This window comes from Saccopteryx leptura, unplaced genomic scaffold (assembly GCF_036850995.1).
Source record: "Saccopteryx leptura isolate mSacLep1 unplaced genomic scaffold, mSacLep1_pri_phased_curated manual_scaffold_23, whole genome shotgun sequence".
Taxonomy (NCBI): domain Eukaryota; kingdom Metazoa; phylum Chordata; class Mammalia; order Chiroptera; family Emballonuridae; genus Saccopteryx; species Saccopteryx leptura.
The window spans coordinates 657,647-671,550 of NW_027095705.1; the positions used below are offsets into that span (position 1 = coordinate 657,647).

Below are 13,904 nucleotides of genomic sequence, written 5' to 3' on the forward strand. Positions count from 1 at the left end.
TAGGTAGTGTTCTAAAGCAGAGGGAATAGGGAGTGCAAAGTCCCTGAGGCTCGACTCTCCTTGGCATGTTTGAGGAATAGCAAGGAGGCCAGTGTCATTGGAATGGGGAGAGTGAGTGAGATCAGAGAAATACAAAATGGGATCAGAGATGATGGCAAGGGCCAGGAAGGAGGTGGCTCATGTAGGTCCTTGTAATTCATAGTTCAAATCATTGTGGACTTCCAGTTTAGTTGGAAAGGCAGATTGATATCTGTTTATTAAGACTCTAAATGCTATGCTCTGCATTTGGGTTTTATTCTTTTAACAAGGGAAAAACCCATCCAGGTGTCTATCTTAGAAAGATGACATCTTCCATATGGAGGATCATGAATCAGAAGAGATTACAGTGGGAAGTAGTAATCCAGACCGGAGATGCTGAGTATCTTTCTACCAGACAGCACCTACTCACAGGAACATATTTTGCAGAAATCAGTCGCTCACTATTGTTTGTAATTTCTCACATAATTTAAAAAAATAATGGGCTGCCCTGGCCGGTTTGCTCAGTGCTAGAGCATCGGACTGGCGTGCGGGAGACCCGGGTTCGATTCCCAGCCAGGGCACACAGGAGAAGTGCCCATCTGCTTTTCCACCCCTCCCCCTCTCCTAAGGCTCCATTGGAGCAAAGTTGGCCCGGGCACTGAGGATGGCTCCATGGCCTCTGCCTCAGGCGCTAGAATGGCCCTGGTTGCAACAGAGCAATGCCGCAGATGGGCTGAGCATCGCCCCCTGGTGGGCATGCTGGGTGGATTCCAGTCAGGCACATGCGGGAGTCTATCTTACTGCCTCCCTGTTTCCAACTTCAGAAAAATACAAAAAATAAAAATGATGGGCTAATAAATCCTATGGCATAGTGGTCAGAAGCCTTAGAAGTGATTCTTGTGTTTTTTCAGTTTGCCTGCTGCGTAGCGTGCACTTATGTCTCCAAGTCTTGCTTTTTCATTGTAAACTACCACCAGGGCTGTTTATGGGAGGGCGTACCTCACAGGGATCATGAAGCCATGGCAGGTGATGGGCAGAAAATGAGGGAAGTTATACAGATGTCTTGGGAACTCAGCAATACTACAGAAACTGTCTTTTTATTTATTTATTTTTTTTACTGAGAAAGACAGGAACAGACAGGAAGGGAGAGAGAATTTCCATTTCATTCTTCTTACAGCTTGTTGTTGTTTTTTTTAATTCCCTTTTTCTAGATACCATCAGTTACTGATGAGACAAATGAGTTTTTATCAGTAGAGTTTTATTTATTTTATTTATTTATTTGTTTTTGCTTTTGGAAAGTAGAGTTTTATTTTAATGTAAGTACCTGAGCAGGTCTTTCATAAGTTCCACTATTGCATCTAATTGAAGACTATGCAAAATTTCCCAGAGACAATGAATTTTGATTTTGTATTAGATGATTCTTTATAGTATGTTCCTAAGAAAACACTGTTCTCTTCAGACTTATTTATTTTTACATTGCAGTTGTTTTTTGGTAACTCGTAAATGTTACTCTGAAAATTCTATAACTATTTCTAGGGTATATGCTTCAATTATTTAATTCTACATTCTCTGTTTTATAGAAAGACTTATTGGTGTCCACTGCACCCATGGTTTAAACAGGACTGGCTACCTCATGTGCAGGTGAGTTGTAACCACTACAGGCAGATCACATCTAAGTTTTGTTTAATTACTGATATCAATTAGTTGCAAAAATGCAATCATTGTAGAAATGTATGGAGTAGAAAGCAATATTGTTCACCACCCAGAGATTATCACCAGTAGTAATTTAGAGCATATTTTTTCAGACTTTAAAAATGCATATATATTAGTGATTTCAAAGGCTGCATTATTCCTTTGTTTACTGATGAAGATAAAATCAGGAGATTTTGATATTATAAAACATTAAATTAGGCCCTGGCCGGTTGGCTCAGTGGTAGAGCATTGGCCTGGCGTGCAAGGAGTCCCGGGTTCGATTCCCAGCCAGGGCACACAGGAGAAGCGCCCATCTGCTTCTCCACCCCTCCCCCTCTCCTTCCTCTCTGTCTCTCTCTTCCCCTCCCGTAGCGAGGCTCCATTGGAGCAAAGATGGCCTGGGCCCTGGGGATGGCTCCTTGGCCTCTGCCCCAGGCGCTAGAGTGGCTCTGGTCACGACAGAGCAACGCCCCAGAGGGGCAGAACATCGCCCCCTGGTGGGCAGAGCGTCGCCCCCTGGTGGGCGTGCCAGGTGGATCCCTGTCGGGCACATGTGGGAGTCTCTCTCTCCCCGTTTCTAGCTTCAGAAAAATACAAAAAAAACCCCATTAAATTAATGAACATTATTCTATGAACATTTTCAACTATATATGCTATTGTCTCAGCTAATTTTTCACTGAGACAGAATTTTTTTTTGTTTTGTTTTGTTTTGTTTTTGTTTTTTTGTTTGTGAGAGAGAGAGACACAGTCAAGGACAGACAGACAGGAAGGGAAAGAGATGAGAAGCATCAACTTATAGTTGTGGCACTTTAGTTGTTATTGATGGCTTTCTCATATCTGCCTTGACCAGGGGGCTACAGTCGAGCTAGTGACCCATTGCTCAAGCCAGTGACCATGGGTTCATGTCTGTGATTTTATACTCAAGCTGGCCTTGATCAAGCTGGTGATCCTGCACTCAAGCTGGATGAGCCCACGCATAAGCCAGCGACCTTGGGGTTTTGAACTTAGGTCTTCAGCATCCCAGGCCATTTTTCCAGCACTGTGCCACTACCTGGTCAGGCAAGAGGGAATTTCTTAATGAAAAACCTGATGTTCATATTATTTTTTGTGGTTGTTGCTACAGTACACTGATTTGTGTTTGTTTATTCAGAAAATATTTATTGAGCATTTGTTGTTGTAAGCACAGTGCAGGGTGCTAGCCAAAAGACTTGTGAGTTTGTGAGCAAATACACTTGACCAGCCCTTTAGGAATCTAACAGTCTAGAGAGAGAATAGCTATTCACGAATCACAGAAATGCATATAGAATTAAACTTTGACAAGTGCCAAGTTGGAGGGGGACATGGTATGAAGATGCATATTAATGTGGAAGATTTGACCTCTCTGTGAAGATTAGAGAAGCTTTTTGTGGGGAGGTTTGATTTGCTATCTGAAGAAATAGTAGATATTAAGAAGACAGGGGCATTGGGGAGAGAATTATGGGTATAAGGAAAAGTAAGACCCTATAACGGGGACTGGCCAGGAAGGCTAGGCCGTGGTGGAAGTACGGCATTGAAATAGAACTGGAAATATGGGTAGGATCTAGATCAAGCAGGCTTATACTTGAGGTTTTTTACTTTATCTTAAGAGTAATAGAAAATCATTGATGTTTTTTCATTGAGGGTTAGTGTAGAACATGATCATTTGCATTTTCAACCTATCTATTTTGTACTATGTGGAGAATATACCCCAGAGGCACAGGGAGAAAGCACATAGACAAGTTAGGAGGCTTTTGTGGACATTGAACTTAATGGTGGTTTGGTCCTGGGTGTGGTGTTCATTTTGGGAGAAAGATCTGGACATTCTAGAGCTATTTAAGTGATGTTATTGTTAAGATTTGTGGTGGGTTGAAAATGAATGTAAGGAAAAATGAAGTAATGGTGACTCGTAATCTTCTGACCCATCACTTGGTTAAATAATATTCTTTAGGGATGCTATTAATATTTTCCTTAATTTCTCTTTTGCTATTTGTTCATTTCCTGGTAAATATGTTCATATTTTTATTTTAAAAATTACTTGGATTTTATCAAGTACATTTCTATCATCTGCGAATTCTGTTTGGTATTTTCTTCTCTTTTATTTATTAAATTGTTACATTAATGTAAGAAATTTTATTAATAGATTTTAAAGTTTGTTTCATCCTTGGAACAAAGCCTTTTTGTGATCATGGTATATCATTCTTAATTATCTTTAATTATTGGATTAGATGTGCTAATATTTTCTTAAGATTTTTATACTATATTGGTAAGTGAAATTAGACATTTTCTGAAAAAGTTGCTTTTTTAAGTATATAAATGACTCCAATTATGTTGTTTTGTTAGATATTTGATTGATGTAGAAGGCATGAGGCCAGATGTTGCAATTGAATGTAAGTATGAGGGTTATAGATGTTCTTTCCTTTTTATAGAAGTTGAGGTAGAAATGTAGATGAAATTCTCAATTTCTGGAAGAAAAGAAAAGTTTGTAATTTATTTCTTCTGACATGAAATTATCTTTAGGCAAAACATTATGTTGGGATGTATCTGAAATAATTGATCTAGAACAGCCTTAATAGATAAACAGTGGATTTCAGCTCTGATCTGCTTTCTCTGGGAGAGAAGTGCTTTTTGTAGTTATGTCTAACAGTTCTTCCACTCCTCAGTATTCAATAGATGCCGGGGTCATTGCATAGAAAGACAGAACTACATTGAAGATCTTCGAAATTGTCCCTTCAGAAAGTAAGTTGCATTTTTTGTGTGAGGTTTTTGGTTAGGGAGATCCGTTTTTATGTCATTTAAGTTGCACATGCCTATTCTTTTTGTGGCTTGTTTACTTGCTCAGGGAAACCTAAACAGATAGGAATGAGGAGAGGATGGAATTGTTATTTTTATGGGCCAATATATATATATATATATACTAGATTGGCTACTGACTTTGGAAACCAGTTAATATTGTGTGTAAAACCATTCTCTTTGAGGGATTGAGATTCCAGGGCTTCCAGATCAAGTGGTTTTGAAAACTCAAAGTATTTGATGGAACCAGTCCACACTGCTAATAGGCTGTACACCGAGGACCTAGGAATAGCATGTGTCAGAGCCAAGGTTACCCAACACCATCTTGGCATTTCCACACTCAGACACAAGGTCTGCATCAGTCAGTAAGTTATCTCTGCTTTCCCTGTTTCTAGAAGTGAAATAGAAGTCAATAGCATTAAAAATTAGTGCAAACACATTGTGATAATGGTTAGGAACTGACATTTTCTTGCTAATCATTTTTAACCAGAAGATAGTGTTTCTTCGTATTTTGCATTTCTGGCTGGGAAATCAAGTGTGGGATGGGAAATATATGACTTTTCAGAAGCAGTTGGGAAGGAGAATTAGAAATTGTTATTGCTTCTAAACTCAGGTTAAGCCAACAATTTGATGTCACTACCAGAGAGATTCTTGCTTTCTTTGGCTATGGTAATAGTGGTATAGTTTTCAGCATAAAGAAGTTTGATTTAAAGAGTAAATATAACTTATAGGGAAAGTAGTAAAAATTCCAGTTCAGAAACTTGGAAGGGATTCGAACAGTTAAATCAGAAAAATATTTCCCCTTGGGAAATAGAAAAAAGTCTCAGTACAGTTAAAATAGCAAGGTTCTGTTCTTTGCCTATTAATTTAGCAAGGTTTTGATAGAGCAGTCAGCATAGTGGTTGGTAGGCTGGACCTGGATTTGCACAGCATTCCTGCCGTCACTCCCTGTGTGATCTGGGGTAAGATTTCTAAATTTCTCTTTTCTCATCAGTCAGATGGAAATTTTAATAATACCTACCTTGTAGAGATTGTTTTTGACTATCATGTGAAGTAAAATAATATGTTATCTCACTGTTCACATAGATGTCATCATTTTGAGAAGATGTAAACTTTTTTTTTTTTTTTTGTAAATGCTGCTTATGTTGACAATGGCACTGAAAATTGGTATGGTCTTTTTGAAACAGTATTTTAAAGCCATAAAAAATGCTCCTACTTTGTAATTCCACATTGAGACTAAAGATATATTTTAAAATATAGTAAAGTTATATTTATGTAATCATTCAGGACATTTCTCAAACCTCCCTACTACAGAGCAGACACTTGACTAGGTGCTCTGGATACAGTCGTATATGCTCTGAGATGTTATAGTGAGAAAGCATGTAGTAACTTACATTTCTTTCTTATCTTTTTTCTTTTTTAGGGTGAGAGTCAGAGACAGACAGATAGGGACAGACAGGAAGGGAGAGAGATGAAAAGCATCAATCCCGCCCCCAACCTAGATTGTCCCATATTTTGGCATACAGATCTTCATAGTATTTTCTTACAATACTTTGTATATCTTTGGTGTCCGTTGTTACCTCTCCACTTCCATTTCTTGATTACCTTTTCAAAGAACCAGCTCTTGGGTCATTGATCCTCTGTATTTTTATTAGATTCTGTGTCATTTATTTCTGGTCTGATCTTCATCATTTCCTTCCTTCCACTTCCTTTGGGCTTTATTTGTTGTTCTTTTTTTAGTTCTTTTAGATGCAGGGTTGTTTATTTGAGCTTTTTCTTGCTTCTTAAGATATGCCTATAATGCTATGAACTTCCCTCTCAGGACTGCTTTTGCTGTTTCCCATAGATTTTGCATTGTTGTTGTATGTTCATTTTCATTTGTTTCAAGGAAATTTTTTATTTCTTCCTTGATCTTGTTGTTAACACATCTGTTATTTAATAACATGCTATTTAGTCTCCAAATGTTTGAAAAATTTTCAGTTTTTTATTGTAGTTGATTTCTAGTTTTATGCCATTGTGATCAGAGAGGATGCTTGATACAATTTCAATCTTCTTAAATTTAAATTTTTATTTATTTATTTATTTTTTACAGAGACAGAGAGTGAGTCAGGGAGAGGGACAGACATGGACAGACAGACAGAAACAGAGAGAGATGAGAAGCATCAATCATTAGTTTTTCACTGCACGTTGCAACACCTTAGTTGCTCATTGATTGCCTTCTCAAACGTGCCTTGACTGCGGGCCTTCAGCAGACTGAGTAACCCCTCACTGGAGCCAGCAATCTTGGGTTCAAGCTGGTGGGCTTTTGCTTGAACCAGATGAGCCCATGCTCAAGCTGGCGACCTTGGGATCTCAAACCTGGGTCCTCTGCATCCCAGTCTGGTGATCCATACACTGTGCCACCGCCTGGTCAGGCAATCTTCTTAAATTTATTGAGACTCGTTTTGTGTCCTAACATGTGGTCTATCCTAGAGAATGTACCATGAGCACTTGAAAAGTAGCTTACATTTCTAACAGTGAAGAATAGCTATGCAAATTATGTCCATACTATGACATTTTATAAAGCTATGAAAGGTGATAACTCACGGTAAGTCAAAATAATTGGTTATGATTTAACAGTAAAAAGAAAAATGAAAAAGATGCTAGGGGGAAAAGATTTTAAAAAAGGATATATTGTAGTAAGCAGGGAAAATAGATTAGGTAAGATTGAGAGGTATAGGTGTAGTGGTGGGTATACTTTCTTTTCTCAGATTTCAGATTTTTTTTTTGTATGATTATATTAGATTTACCAGTCTTGCTTCTGAACACATTTAAATTTAAATTTTCCAAATTTGTTGCACATACCATGGGTTTAATTTCTATATTTTATAATTAATTTATATGTGTATATATTTATAAAGTGATAGTAGCATTATTTATTCAGAAATAAGTAGCTTATTCTGCCGCACGTCAACCTGCCAGACCAGGAAAGAAAGTTACTGATATGAACAGTGCAGGCATGTCCCTCTGTAGTGAAAGGTGGAAAGGCTCCTGGGAATCTACTGTGTGCTGAGACATTATGGTACGTAATTTAACTGCATTGTCTAAATTTACCTCCAGAACACTGATGAAGAGAAAAGGTGTTATTAGTTCCATTTCATAAGGAACTAAGAAATGCAAAGATTAAGCAATATATCTTAAGGACACACAGGGAGAACCAGAGTATCTATGTCTTATTTTACAAATCTAATATATTTTATAAAACTATTGATAGTTTATTATTTTTTGTTTTAAGAAAATTTTCAAAGAATGAGGACGTTTACCAGTGAAGCCATAACCCTCCTCCGGGTCCTTCTGGAGAAGACTATTCACAAAGGAGGTACTCTTTGAATGTGCAGCCAAATGCCAGTCATGCAGTCCAGAACACAAGCTGGAGTCCTGGCAGTTACTGTGGACTGCCGTATCCAACCTACTACGAATGGACCCAGTGACACTTACCACCCTGGAAATCTGTCTGCAGACTGCAGAACTGAAGACAGCTGATATGACTTTTTATAAGATCAGGTCATATGAGGATTATAATCTGTTTGTTTCTCCCTAATGTTTAATGATCATGAAAAAACATATTGATACTTTTATGATAAATTTACAATATTTGCAATAGTAAAGAAAATGATTTGATGTTCCAGTCTTAATTTTTTTTAAAAGATGTTATTTTGGAACTGATAAAGTAATGAGAACATTCCTTGTACATAATTTTTTAAAATTCTATCTTTCCTAGGAATTCCTTTTGACTGGGCTTGTCACATTATTATGTGTGTACAAAAACTTTTAGTCATGTTCCATTTTGCCATGCCATATATTAATCCAATCATTAAGGGTCTTTTTGTTTTTTTACCTCTAACTTCAAGATTTCTATTAAAATCTACCTAAGAGACAATCTCTTTGGAATCTAATCATTATTTTCAATAGTTGCAGTATTTTTGTGATTAGACATTTATTTCTTTGGCATTCTATTCCGGGATTTGATCAACTTTCTCTCACTGAATTGTCTGCCATCAAACACAGGAGTGGATAAACTTTTAGGAATCGATTGGTAATTGGGAAAGAAACTAGTAAACCAGAATCCTGGTCGTTTACCTTACAGGGTAAATGTTATCAACTCTCTAAAACTACTCAGAAAACTTGAAAACTTTTATAAAGATTGAGCCTTACCTGTGGTGGCACAGAGGACAAAGCATCAACCTGGAATGTTGAGGTCATGAGTATGAAACACCAGACTTTCCTGGTCAGAGTACATGTGGGTGTTGATGCTGCCTACTGCTACTCCTCCCCCCTTCTCTCTCTTTTTCTCTCCTCTCACTGTCCTTTCTGTCTATAAATGAATGAATATAATAAAAAATGGTTGCTTAAGGAACAGAATAGAAGATGACATCTAAAGTCTGGGTTTTCTGGGAAGACTTGCATGGCTCCTTGTGTTTTTGATTCTCTGCTGAAAATAACTTGCTGGGGTCATTCTCCACATACCTCTCACAGTGGAGTAGTCCCTTCAACTTGACTCTTTCTGAGTTATCTCTTCTGCTCCTCTACTTCTAGAACACACATGGATCTCTTGGGTGACGTTAATTATTTTTAGTTGCAGTGGAAGCCAGAAATCTTAGCTACATAAAATGTCACCAGCATGACATCAAAAGTGTCTGTAGATATTTGATGAACACTTGAGCAACTTGGCTTCATCTTCTAAAGCCTGTTATTTTGAAAATTTGTATCAGAATGTCTTACACTACATGTAACAGTTGTTTTATCCATTCTCTTTTTTATATGAGCATGTTGAACTTGACCTTAAGGAAATGCTGCAACTCAGCTACTCCCTGGGTGGGCTGTGTCTAATTAGCTCAGTCAAGTTGCTACTCTTCATCTAGGTCAGGAGTCAAGAACCTATGGCTCACAGCCAGATGTGGCTCTTTTGATGACTGCATGTGGCTCGCAGACAAATCTTTAATAAAAAAATAATATTAAAAATATAAAACATTCTCATGTATTACAATCCATTCATTTCCTACCACTCATGTTCATGGTTGTGGGTGGCTGGAGCCAATCACAGTTGTCCTTATGGACAACACCAAATTTTTATTGGATAATGCATAACATACACAGATTGTTGTATGGCTGTCATGGAATTACATTTTAAAGTAGGTGGCGTTTATGGCTCTCTCAGGCAAAACGGTTCCCAACCCCTGATCTAGGTGATGGCTCATAAAGTTTTTCTCTGCCTGCCACATTTAACAGAGATGCAAGTGTTGTTGCTAAAAGGCTGGCTCACTTGAAAAGAAATGGGAGGAAGACAACTGGTGAGGCAAAAAAGAACAAGCAGGGACAGGTATTGGAATCCAGCTAGTCTATTAATTGTAATGAGTTCTTCAGTAAGCAGTTTCTAAGGAGGACATTAACAGTAGAAGTGCTATCATATCAACACTGCAACCCTCAGAAAATCTTTCTTTACCCTATTGTTCCCTCTGTCCCATTCCTCTTCTATTTCATTTACCAGCATGGCCTGTTAAACACTAGGCTCCATTTTCTATCTTGTTTCTCCTTTATTCTTCAAAACACTATACTTCTGTCTTCTATGCACAAAATACCATTGAATGTTTTTTAGTAAAGGGACCAGCAACTTCCATTTTTAAAAGGTCTTTAGTGTTCTATTTCAGCTTTTTGAATGTATATTTATTAAAAGTGACTTAGTAGTTTAACATTCAAATAGTTCTACCAAGATTACCATGAAAAAGAATACTCTCCCACTTGACCCGGTGGCAGTGTAGTGGACAGAGCATCAAACTGGGAAGCTGAAGACCCAGCTTCAAAACCCCAAGGTTGCTGGCTTGAGCCCGGGCTCACCAGCTTGAGCTGAAGGGTCACTGGCTTGAGTGTAGAATCATAAATATAACCATGTGGTCACAGGCTTGAGCCCCAAGTTCGCTGGCTTGAGCTAGGGGTCACTGGCTCAGCTGGGGTCCCCCCAGTCAAGGTACCTATGAGAAAGCAATTGGTGAACCACTGAAGTGCTGCAAAAACAAGCTAGTGCTTCTCATCTCTGTCTCTTCTGGTATGTCTGTCCCTCTCTGTCCTCTCTCTCTGTCTCTCTTTGTCTCTGTCTTTGTCTCTCTCTTGCTTAAAAAAAAAGAAATGTCTCCTGCCACCATCCCTGCCATACCTGATTATCACTCCCCAAAGGCAGTCACTAAGTATTTTTGCATTGTCTTCTAGTATTTGCTTCCTTACTTAAATAGTATGCTTATATTGCCACTTCCTGATTTTTCAATATGATATTATCTATTGACTTCTTACTGTGGAAGATTAGGATTTAGCCTTTTCTCATCATCTACGCACAATACACGCTTCTGTTACCTCAGTTTTGCAGTAATTAATTTCCACCTTTTGGTTAAATCCTGCTAATGGAAAGTTATTTACTAGGTAAATACCACTCACCTCTGAGCCATAGTATACCATGATTATTTCCTTTTTTATACCACTCACCCCCCATTCTTGCCTCATTTGTTTGCTTATCATTAATTCATCCTCCAAATCTCTTTACACCATTGTAACATTTCACTCTTTCTCTCTCTTTTGTTTTTAGGGAGGAAAGAGCTCAGGCAGTGAGGGTGAGAGGCACCAATTCATAGTTGTTTTCACTTTAGCAGTGAATTTTTTGCCTCGCCTTGGCTGGGTTCAAGCGAGTGACCCTCTGCTCGAGCCGGAAACCTTGTGCTTTTCATGCCAGTGCCCTTTGGGATCAAGGTGGCAGACTTGATCTTTTGGACAATTCCCCTGCTGAAGCCAGTACCTCACACTGATGGAGCCTGCAACCTTGGGGTCTTAAAACTGTGACCTCAGATTTCAGGGTCAATGATTTATCCACTGTGTCACCACAGGTCAGACTGTAACATTTTTCTTAATGTGGATAAGATAAACACATTAGATTCTTTTTCATTTGAGAGCTTTTATGCCCTGGCCTGTTGGCTCAGCAGTAGAGAGTTGGCCCAGTGTGTGGAAGTCTCAGGTTTGATTTCCTGTCAGGGCACACAGAAGCAAACATCTGCTTCTCCACCCATCCCCTTTTTCCCTCTCTCTCTTTCTTTCCCACAGCTTTGGTTTTACTGGTTTGAGCAAATTGCCCCCCAAAACTAAGAATGTCTTTATCGGCTCACTTCAGGTGATAAAAATAGCTCAGTTTCCAAGCAGCAGAGCAGTTGCCTCAGATGGGCAGAGCACCTGCTGGGTGGATCCAAGTCAGGGCACATGCGGGAGTCTGCCTCTCTGCCTCCCTTTCTTTCATTAAATAAATAAATAAATAAATAAATAAATAAATCTTTCCTTGAACCCTCCTAACCTTTTCCAGCTTGGGCTCTATATTAGTTTGTAGTGCTGCCATAACAAAATACCACAGACTGGGAGTTTTAAAGAATACTCTTCTTTTCTCACAGTTGTGGAGGCTAGAAGTCTGAGATCAAGGTGTTGGCAGGGTGGGTTTCCTCTGACACCTCTCTTCTTGTTTATAGATGGCCTTCTTCGCTTTTTGTCCCCACCTGGTCTTCCCTTTGTGTCCGTGTCCAAATTTCCCCGTCTTATAAGGACTCTAGTCATATTACATTAGTGCCCACCCTATAACCTCATTTAAACTTCCTCTTTAAAGACCCTATCTCCACATACAGTCACATTCTGAGGTCCTGGGGGTTAGTGTGATTACGGCATGAATTTTGGGAAGGCACCACTTAGCTCATGATGTGCACCTCTCTATACCTGGGGTATAGCTCTAGCCCTGGAATTTCTTCTCACCTTCACCATGGTCATTTATTATGCCCTCCTCTGTGTCCTGGACCCCATGGCTGTTGCTTTCCTGGCTTATTTCTTGTTTGCTGGAGTATATCCTCCTGTAGCTTCCCAAGCAGAATTAATGGGCTGTAAGCTTTCTGAGACTTCTGCATGTCTGAAATGGGTTTATTATTCTTTCACTGCATTGATAACTTGATAGGCTATAAAAGTATAAGTAGACACTTTTATTATTCTTTGCTACAATCATTGCTTTTGAAACCCTGTGCTCTTCTGATCTCAGAGCTTTTATCTGTGACATGCATTTTTTCTGTCTGAATGCTTTAGGATCTTTATCTGAGATGTCATAATATGCCTTAGGGTTGATATTTTGTTATTTGTAATACTAGATTCTTAGCCCTTTCAGTCTGCCACCTTATGTGCATCTGAGAAAATTTTTTGCTTCATCCTATTTATTTTTCAGGAACTTCTATTAGTTGAATATTGGATTTTCTGATATGTATCTCTATGTTAATATTACATGTTTTCCATATTTTCCAATTTTAACCTTTCTGCCTTTTTAAAAAACCAAGAGAATTTCTTCAGCCTTATTTTCTACCTTTCTATTGACTGTTTAGATTTTTTGATATATATATATATAAATTTTCAAATGTCATGTTTTCAGGTACTTTATTATTTTAAATGTTAAATAATTTTATTAATTTGGCAAGAAAAAAATTTTCAAGTAATTATTACTACTAACTGTAACAAGTACTCATCAATACCCCTATTTCCTATCCTAGTCCTCATCCCTGTTTTTACATATCTAAAAAGTTCTTTGAAGTTCAACTGACTAATTTTTTTTATTGAGGAAAGATATACAAGGCCAATGATGTATATACTATAGGAAGACATACTTGTAAATTGACTCTCTTTCTTTATTGAATGTACTGTCTGTCCTCTCTCTAAAGTTATCAATTATTTTTAGGTTTCTTCCATTCTCTGTATCAGCTCTTTCCCCTTTTAAGTCTTGTTTGTTGATGCCTGTCTATCATGCGGGAGATGTCATTGAAATATCTGGTAACCTCTGCTCATCATTCTGTACTTAGGACTGAGCCACTCAAAGCTGATGGGAGCCCTGTTTGTGTCATGGTAGATTTTTAATAAAGTGGGCGGCTTGCTTGTTGTTTACTGTCCCCTTGCTGTACACATTTAGGTATCATTTTTCTTTAGTCTGTAACCATCTTTGATAAATTCTTCTTCTTTTTTTTTTTTTTTTTTTTTTACAGAGAGAGAGAGCAGAGAGAGGGAAAGAGAGGGACAGACAGACAGGAATGGAGAGAGATGAGAAGCATCAATCATCAGTTTTTCATTGTCACACCATAGTTGTTCATTGATTGATTTCTCATATGTGCCTTGACCGTGGGCCCTCAGCAGACTGAGTAACCCCTTGTTCTATTCAGTGACCTTGGGTCCAAGTTGATGAGCTTTGCTCAAACCAGATGAGCCCACGCTCAAGCTGGTGACCTCAGGGTCTTGAACCTGGGTCCTCTGCATCCCAGTCCGATGCTCTATCCACTGCACCACCGCCTGGTCAGGCG

The 13,904-nt window shown here is 38.5% G+C and overlaps 1 pseudogene; it reads left to right on the plus strand.

Annotated features, from left to right (window-relative positions):
* LOC136386952 (RNA/RNP complex-1-interacting phosphatase-like) overlaps positions 1-8,084 on the plus strand; it is a 36,640-nt pseudogene extending 28,556 nt beyond the window's left edge.
* The last annotated feature ends 5,820 nt before the right edge of the window (positions 8,085-13,904 follow it).